Consider the following 9,094-nt stretch of genomic DNA (forward strand, 5'->3'; position numbering starts at 1 on the left):
ACCTCAAAGTTCAATCCAGTTGGTAAGACACGACCTGCCCAACACACAGACATGTTGATTGTCCCTAATTAGGTCATGCTTTTCCAAATGCATGTAAATCCTATCCCTAAGAATTCTGTCCAATAGCTTCCCAACCACCGATGTGAAACTCACCAGTCTATAGTTTCCTGAATTATCCCTATTTCCCTTCTTGAACAGAGTGGCTTCTCACCAGTCTACTGGACCTCTCCATTGGCTAGTGAGGATACAAAGGTCAAGTTCCCAACAATCTCTGTCTTGCCTTTCTCAATATCCTGAATTGATGCCAACAGGCCCTGGGGATTTATCCACCTGAATGCTTTTTAAGAGATTCAACACCTTTTCGATTTCAAAATGCTGTAGCATATTATCATGCTCCATACAAATCTCACTATCCTCCATATCCTTAAAAATCACACAACACCAGGTTATAGTCCAACAGGTTTATTTGGAAGCACCAATTAAACCTGTTGGACTATAACCTGGTGTTGTGTGATTTTTAACTTTGCACACCCCAGTCCAACACCGGCATCTCCAAATCATGACTCCATGTCCTTCTCCTGGGTAAATACCGATGCAAAGTACCCATTTAGGGTCTCACCCACAATCTCTGCCTCCAAGCACAAGTTCCCTCCTTTATCCTTGAATGGTGTTACCTTCTCCCTAGTTATCCTCTTTTCGTTATGCCAGTATTTGACCCATACCCTCCAAACCCTTCCTATTCATAAACTCATCCAGATGCTTTTTTAAATGTTGTAATTGTACCAGCCTCCACCACTTCCTCTGGCAGCTCATTCCACACACACACCACCCTCTGTGAGAAAAAGCTGCCCCACAGGTCACTTTTACATCTTTCCTGTCTCACCTTAAACCTATGCCCTGTAGTTTTGGGACTCTCCTTTGACTACTCACCCTATTCCATGTCCCTCAATATTTTACAAATCTCTATAAGGTCATCCCTCAGCCTCCGATGCTCCAGGGAAAACAGCCCCAGCCTATTCAGCCTCTCCCTATAGCTCAAACCCTCCAACTCTGGCAACATCCTTGTAAATCTTTTCTGAACCGTTTCAAGTTTGACAACATGCTTCCTATATCAGGGAGAGAAGAATTCCAAATGCAATATTCCAAATGTGGCCTAACCAATGTTCTGTATGGCTGCAACATGACCTCCCAACTCCTATTCTCAGTGAATTCGCCAGCTCCAAATCTGCCTGTCCCCATCTCATTCCAGATCCAGCCCTCCCTCTCTACCCTGCCCCTTGACTGGATCTGACCTAATCTGTCCATCTTCCTTTCTTCTGCTCCATTCTTGCCACTGACCAATCACAATAACCCCCTCCTGCATCCACTTATCACCATCCCCCATACCTTTCCTGCAGCCCCACCTCCCTCCCCCACTTATTTCTCAGCTCCCCCCCCCACCCCACCCCAAGTCATGATGAAGAGTCATGCCTGAAACCTTGACTCTCCTACTCCTTGGATGCTGCCTGACCTGCTGTGCTTTTTCCAGCTCCACACTTTATCGACTCTGACTTTCCAGCAACGGCAGTCCTCACCATCCAAATCACTGGCCAATAAAGGCAAGCATACAAAATGCCTCCTTCACTTCCCTGTCTGCCTGTGACTCCACTTTCAACTCCAAGGTCTCTTTGTTCAGCAACATTCCTCAGGATCCTACCACTAAGTGTATACGTCTTGTCTTGGTTTACCTTATCAAAATGTACCACCTCACATTTATCTAATTTAAACTCCATCTGCTGCTCCTCATCCCATTGGCCCCTCTGATCAATAGAAGGGCTTATGCCTGAAACGCAAATTCTCCTGCTCCTTGGATGCTGCCTGACCTGCTGCGCTTTTTCAGCAACACATTTTTCAGCTCTGATCTCCAGCATCTGCAGTCCTCACTTTCTCCCTCTGATCAAGATCCCATTGTACACAGGTAATCTTCTTCCGTGTCCACTACATCACCAATTTTGATGTCATTTGCAAATTTACTAACTATTCCTTCTCATTCACATCCAAGCCGTTTATATAAATGACAAAGAGCATATATCCTTGCTGCGCACAGACCCCCAGATAGAAAAACAATCCTCCACCACTCACTCTCTCCTACCTTCAAGCCAATTTTGTATCCACATAGCTAGCTCTCCTGGATTCCATGTGATCTAACATTGCTAACCAGTCTAACATACAGAACCTTGTTGAACGCATTGCTGAAGTCCATATAGACAATGTCCATTGCTCTGCCTTCATCAATCTTCTTTGTCACTTCTTCAAAAAAACTCAATCAAGTTCATGAAACATGATTTCCCACGCACAAAGCCATGCTGACTGTCTCTAATCAGTCCTTGCCTTTCCAAAAACATGGAAATCTTTGTCCCTCAGGATTCCCTCCCAACAACACCATGTCAGGCTCTCTGGTCTATAGTTCCTTGGCTTTTCCTTACCACCTTTCTTAAATAGTGGCACCATGTTAGCCAACCTTTCGTCTTCTAGCACCTCACCTGTGGTATTGAAGATATAAATATCTCAACAAGGGGCCCAGCAATCACTTCCCTAGCTTCACACAGAGTTATAGGGTACACCTGATCAGGTCCTGGGGATTTTCCACCTTTGTGTTTTAAAACATCCAGCATCACCTCCTTTGTAATATGGACATTTTTATCACTGTTTATTTCTCCAGGTTCTCTAGTTTGCATATCCTTCTACACAGTAAATACTGACTTACCTGCACTTCACTCAATGCAGTCTTTTTGCATTTGTTGCTCAGAATATGGTCTCCTCTACATTGGGAAGACTAGCACAAACTGGGCGACTTCTTTGCGGAACACCTACAGTCTGTCCAGTTGCCTGCCACTTCAACACCTCACCCTGTTCCCTGGCCAACATCTGTCTCAGGCTTGCTGCAGTGCTCCAGCGAAGCTCAGCAGAGGCTGGAAGAACAACACCTCATGGATGTAGGTTTGCTCGCTGAGCTGGAAGGTTCATTTCCAGACGTTTCATTATCCTACTAGGTAACATCTTCAGTGGACCTCCGGGCGAAGCATGTTGATGATTCCTGCTTTCTATTTATATGTTTGGGTTTCTTTGGGTTGGTGATGTCATTTCCTGTGGTGAAGTCATTTCTTGTTCTTCTCAGGGACTGGTAAATGGGATCCCAAGTCAATGTGTTTGTTGATAGAGTTCCAGTTGGAATGCCATGCTCCTAGGAGAACATTATTTCATTCTCTTCAATCTTAGTGTCTTTGATGGTCTTCAGGAATTCTTGGGTGGAGTGGATGGAGTGGTGTGAGTCTTCTACTAAATGTTTCAGTCTTTGGTGTAGCTCCTTGGACAGTCTGTAAGTTGGTATTCCAGGCAGCGAGACTGTGGGAGTGATGGGGGCCAAACATAGAAGAGGATGAAATAATGGTCTCCTTTGATGTAACAGCCCTGTTTACATCAATCAACATTAACCTGGACCAAGGAAACACTGACTACACTATTAGAAGACCCAAAGACACATATACCAAACACCACTAACTTCATCAGCAAGGACAGTATCGTCAAGCTCGTGGACCTACCACCCACTTCATCTTCAACAACAAAACCTACAGACAAACCAACAGAACACCCGTGGGATCTCCGATATCAGGGTTCTTAGTACAGGCAGTAATGCAGAGGCTCAAACAAACAGCTCTGCCAACCATCCCACCCCAACTGTTGGTCTGCTACGTGGATGACATCTTTGTCATCACTAAACAAAACAAATTAGAGGAAACCTTCAAGACCATCAATAATCCCCTTACTGACATAAAATTCACTAAAGAGGAGGAAAACAACAACAAACTGCCATTCCTAGATGTCACAGTCGAGCGAACAGCCAATGGGGAACTTCAAACCAGCGTCTACAGGAAAACAACACATACAGACCAAACACTGAACTACAGAAGCAATCATCCCAACACCCACAAGTGAAGCTGCATTAGAACATTATTTCAATGAGCCAACACACACTGCAGCACAGAGGAAAATCACCTATACTGTGTAATCAAAAAGGATGAGTACCCAATGAACACAGTCCGCTGATTTCTCAGCAACAAACCCAAACAAGCTGACAAAACACATCCAGAAACCCTCTCCCCTACGTCAAAGACATCTCAGAAATGACTGCCAGACTACTCAGATCACTTGGCATCATGGTAGCCCACAAACACCCCAACACACTAAAACAGCAGCTAATGAACCTGAAAGACCCTATACAGACAACAAGCCAAACTAATGTCACTTACAAAATACCGTGCAAGGACTGTAACAAACACTACATTGGACAAACAGGAAGAAAACTAGCTACCAGGATACATGGACACCAACTAACCACAAAACGACATGACACTCTCTCACTAATATCCTTACATACAGATGAGGAAGGACACCACTTCGACTGGGACAACACATCCATCCAAGGACAAGCCAAACAGAGACACGTGCAAGAATACCTAGAAGCATGGCATTCCAACCAGAACTCTATCAACAAACACATTGACTTGGATCCCATTTACCAGCCCCTGAGAAAAAGAACAGGAAATGACATCATCACAGGAAATGAAATCACCAACTCATAGAAACCCAAACATATAAATAGAAAGCAGGAACCATCAACATGCTTCACCTGAAGCCCACTGAAGATGATACCTAGTAGAGTGACGAAATGTCTGGAAATGAACCTTCCAGCAAACCTACATCCAGAACCTCAACCTCAGCCACAAATCTTCTCAAAACTCGCTTACAGCACCTCATTTTCTGCTTGAGAACTCTACAACCTTCTGGACTCAGTATTGAGTTTAACAATTTTAAAGTTTGAGCACCTTCTCCCATGTTGTTACCCCCAACCCCCGCACACTGCGCCCTGTCATCACATGGGCTGCTTTCACAGACAACCCGCTGTCAGCCACTAACGGTCCCCATGAGCAGCTATTCACTCCCCGAGACTGACCTATACCCATTCCTTTGTCTGCCAAAGTCTTTCTCTCTCTCTCTCTCTCTGGGCTCCATTTATGCCCGTGTTTACTTCCTCTCTCTCAACCCTTACCATGCTCTCCCCCCCCTCCCCCCACCCACCCTCTATAGCATATATACACCAACCTTATCCCAGCTATAATCCGTTCTGAAGAAGGGTCGCTGGACACGAAACATTAACTCTGCTTTCTCTCCACAGATGTTGCCAGACCAGCTGAGATTTTCCAGCAATTTCTGATTTTATTTCTGATTTCCAACATCCGCAGTTCTTTGGTTTTTTCTGTGTAGTGCCTTATACAGTTTGAGCAAAATTTCTCTGCTTTTATACTCTGTTCCTTTGAAATAAAGGCCAACATTTCATTTGCTTGGATATTAGTTTTTTGTGATTCATGGGCAAGGAATCCCAAATCCCTCTGTCTTGTAACTTTCCACAGTCTTTCTCTGTTTAAATAATATTCAGCTCCTCTATTTCTCCTGCCAAAATGCATAACGTTATATTTCACCTGCCATCTTTTTAACCAGTCACTAAGCCAAATCATAACCCTCTTCAGACTCTTTGTATCACCTTCACAACTTGCCTCCCCATCTATATTTGTTGTGATGTGGAGGTACCAGTGTTAGACCGGGGTGGACAAATTCAAAAATTACATGACCCTTTGAGCTTTTACTTCTAAGTTTTCCATCTAATGTATTCTCTCTCACTAGCTGCCTGAGGAAGGAGCGGGGGCTCCGAAAGCTTGCAGTTTCAAATAAACCTGTTGGACTATAACCTGCTGTTGTGTGATTTTTGACTCAATCTATTTTTATGGCATCCATAAACTCAGCAATAGTACATTGAGTTTCCTCCATTTCACTGCTTAGTGCTGCTACCTCACAGTGCCAGACACCCGGGTTTAATTCCAGCCTTGGAACTCCACTGTGTGGAGTTTGCAAAGCTCCCCATGTCTGTGTGGGTTACCTCCGAGTGCTCCAGTTTTCTCCCACAGTCCAAAGCTGTGCAGGTTATGGTGGATTGGCCATGGGAAATATAAGATTATATGGTTGGGGTGAGGATGCTGGGGGCTGGCTCTGCATGAGATGCTATTCAGAAGGTTGGTGTGGACTTGATGGGATGAAAGGCTTGCTTCCATACTGTAAGGATTCTATGATTCTGTGAAATCATTGATAAATATTGTGAATAATTATAGCCTTAGCTCTGATCCTGAGGTGACTCCACTGGTTACAGTTTCCTTTCCTGAGAAAGCTCCCTTATTCCAACTCTCTGTCTTTTATTGGTTAGCCAATTCTCTATCCATGGTAATGTACCACCTCCTACACCATAGGCTCTTATATTTTTAAGTTACCTAATGTGTCGCCTTCTGAAAATCCAAATATCCACTGCTTCCCCTTTATCTATCCTGCTCACTACCTTCTTAAAGATTTCTAGTAAATTTGTCAGGCATGATTTTCCCTTCATGAAGTCACACTCACTCCGTTTATTCATATTACATATTTCTGAATGCTCTGCGATTACCTCCTTTATCACAGACTCTAACATTTTACCAATAACAGACTGGCCCATTGCTACCTGTTTGTCTCATCCCCTTTTTAAAGAAAGGTGTTACCTTGAGCACTTTTCCAATCTAGGGTGTAGGTTTGCTCGCTGAGCTGTAGGTTTGATATCCAGATGTTTCATTACCTGACTAGGTAACATCATCAGTGACAACAGCTTCGCTTCACTTGGAGGTTGCCACCGATGATGTTACCTAGCCAGGTAATGACACATTTGGATATCAAACCTACAGCTCAGTGAGCAAACCTACACCCTAAACCTCAACCTGAGCTACAAACTTTCACAAACCTTGCGACTTTTCCAGTCCTCTGGGACTTTTCTGGAATCAAAGAATTCCTGGATGATTACTCGCAGTGCATCCACTGCCTCTGTAGCTACTTCCTTTAATATCTTAAGATATATCCCAACACATCCAAGGGTCTTAACAATCTTTAATCCCATTAGTCTCTCGAACATTTTTCTCCAGAAGTTGTTATTCTATTTATTTCCTCACTACCTTTGCCCCTTGAATGTTGGGTATTTTTGAAATGTGATTAGTGTCTTCTGCTGTGAAGTGGAGGTGCCAGTGTTAGACTGGGGTGGACAAGGTTAAAAATCGCACAACACCAGGTTATAGTCCAACAGGTTTATTTGGAAGCATTAGAGTAGCTCTCCGAAAGCTAGTACTTCCAAATAAACCTGATGGACTATAACCTGGTGTTATATGATGTTTAGCTTTCTGCTGTGAAGATTAACATAAAGTGTTCATTCAATTTCTCTACTGTTTCTTTCGTTTCCTATTATTGTTTCTCCAGCCTCCTTCTCTATGGGGCCAATGTTCACTTTGGCTTCTCTCTTCTTTTTCATATATTTAATGAAGCTCTTGCTGTCCATCCTGATATTGCTTACACATTTACCTTCAATTTTTTTTCCCCTTTTTTGTCTTTTCCAATCCTCTGCCTTACCAATAATCTTCGCCACATTGTATGTTTTTTTCTTTCAGTCTGATGCTATTCTTAATTTCCCCAGTGAACCGTGAGAGTTGTACGTTAGCCAGGAAAAGACCTAAAGAGAGGGCTAAGAAGAACCAGGAGGGGACATGAGCAGTTGTTGGCAGATAGGATCAAGGAAAACCCTAAGGCCTTCTATAGGTATGTCAGGAATAAAAGAATGACTAGAGTAAGATTAGGGCCAATCAAAGATAGTAGTGGGAAGTTGTGTGTGGAATTTGAGGACATAGGGGAAGTGCTTAATGAATACTTTTCGTCAGTATTCACATTCGAAAAGGGCAATGTTAGTGAGAATACAGAGATACAGGCTACAAGTTTAGATGGGATTGCGGTTGACAAAGAGGAGGTTTTAGCAATTTTGGAAGACCTGAAAATAGATAAGACATCTGGGTCGGATGGGATTTATCCTAGGATTCTCTGGGAAGCCAGCGAGGAGATTGCAAAGCCTTTGGCTTTGATCTTTATGTCATCATTGATGACAGGAGTAATGCCAGAAGATTGAAGGATAGCAAATGTTGTTCCCTTATTTAAGAAGGGGAGTTGGGACAACCGTAATAATTATAGGCCAGGGAGCCTTACCTTGGTTGTAGGTAAGATGTTGGAAAAAGTTGTAAGAGATAGGATCTATAATCATCTGGAAATGAATAATTTGATTAGAGATAGTCAACATGGTTTTGTGAAGGGTAGGTCGTGCCTAACTAACCTTATTGAGTTCTTTGAGAAGGTGACAAAACAGGTGGATGAAGGTAAGGCGGTTGGTATGGTGTATATGGACTTCAGTAAGGCATTTGATAAGCTATTGCACAAAATATGGAGTTTTGGGATTGAAGGTGATTTAGTGGTTTGGATCAGAAATTGGCGAGCTGAAAGAAGACAGAAATTGATGGTTGAAGGGAAATGTTCATCCTGGAGTTCAGTTAGTGGTGTACTGTTTTGGGGCCACTGCTGTTTGTCACTTTTATAAATGATCTGGAGGTGGGTGTAGAAGGATGGGTTAGCAAATTTGCAGATGACACTAAGATAGACAGAGTTGTGGATAGTGCCAAAGGATATTGTGGGTTACAGAGGGACATAGATAAGGTGCAGAGCTGGGCTGAGAAGTGACAAATAGAGTTTTATGCAGAAAAGTGTGAGGTAGTTCACTTCAGAAGAAGTAACAGGATTGCAGAGTACTTGGATAATGGTAAAGGTCTTGGCAGTGCAGATGAACAAAGAAACCTCAGTGTCCAGGCACATAAATCCTTGAAAGTTGCCACCCAGGTTGATAGGGTTGTTCAGAAAGCATATGATGTGTTGGTGTTTATTGGTAGGGGGATTATGTTTCAGAGCCACGAGGTCATGCTTCAGCTGTACAAGACACTGGTAAGGCCGCACCTGGAGTATTGTGTGCAGTCTGGTCACCGCATTACAGGAAGGATGTGGGAGCTTTGGAAAGGATGTTGCTTGGTATAGAAGGAAGTTCTTATGAGGAAAGGCTGAGGGAACTGAGGCTATTTTAGTTTGAGAGAAAAACGTTGAGAAGTGACTTAATTGAGAT

Source organism: Chiloscyllium punctatum, chromosome 15 (genome assembly GCF_047496795.1).
Source record: "Chiloscyllium punctatum isolate Juve2018m chromosome 15, sChiPun1.3, whole genome shotgun sequence".
NCBI lineage: Eukaryota > Metazoa > Chordata > Chondrichthyes > Orectolobiformes > Hemiscylliidae > Chiloscyllium > Chiloscyllium punctatum.